Raw genomic sequence first — 1013 nt, forward strand, 5'->3', positions numbered from 1 at the left:
CTCAGCTCCGGTGGTCCCATCCTGTGTCCCCCACCCCCCGAGGGAGCTGGGACCCTGCCCATTGTGGAATGAGGAGCTCAGGACCAGGGGCTCATCCTGTCCCAAGGGACTGGGACCACACCCAGGGCAAGCTGGGGAGACCCAGGGGGGTCCCATCCTGCCGTACCCACCCTGTTGAGACCCAGCAACACCCTGTGCTTGCATGTGTGGGGGCTCAGCACCAGGGACTCATCCTGCCCACTCGGGTCCCCATTGAATCAGGGCCACACCCAGTGCGGGACTGGGGGGGGGAGGGTGGGGGGCCCAATCCTGCCTTGCCTTGTCCTCTGGTGCAGGATGGGGGGGCTTAGCACTGGGGGGGCCCCATCCTGCCCTGCCTACCCCACTGCATCGAGGCCCCATCCCACACCGGGGGACCCATTCTGCCCCGTTAAACCGGGGCCACGCCCAGAACAGGCTGAGGGCTCAGCACCGGGGGGGTGGGGGTGGGGGGGTCTGTCCTGCCCGGTTTAACGGGAGCCACACCCAGTGCGGGACGGCAGCTCGGTACCGGGAAAGGGGGGGCTGATCCTGCCTTGTCGAGCCGGTGCCACGCCCAGTACAGGCTCCGGGCTCGGTACCGGGGACTCATCCTGACCGGTTTAACGGGAACCGCACCCCGTTGCAGGCTCGGGACTCAGTCCCGGGGACCCATCCTGCTCGGTTTAATGGGCATCATGCCCGGTGTGTGGGCTCCGTCCCGGGGGCCCCATCCTGCCGGGTTTAACGGGAGCCACACCCGGTGAGGGCTCGGTACTCAGCCCCGGGAAAAGCAGGGGGACGCATCCAGCCCCGTTTAACGGAAGCCACCCTCGGGGCTGAGTTCCAGACGACCCCTTCTACCCCGGTATAACGGCAGCTACACCCGGTGCGGGCTCAACCCCAGGACCGAATGTCGGGGAACGAGACCGGGGACAACGGCGGGACCGGGGCGGGGGGGGGTGGTGGAAACCGGGAAGAACGGCGGGACCGGG

This window comes from Haliaeetus leucocephalus, unplaced genomic scaffold (genome assembly GCF_000737465.1).
Source record: "Haliaeetus leucocephalus isolate CR32 unplaced genomic scaffold, Haliaeetus_leucocephalus-4.0 Scaffold214, whole genome shotgun sequence".
NCBI classification, from domain to species: Eukaryota; Metazoa; Chordata; class Aves; order Accipitriformes; family Accipitridae; genus Haliaeetus; species Haliaeetus leucocephalus.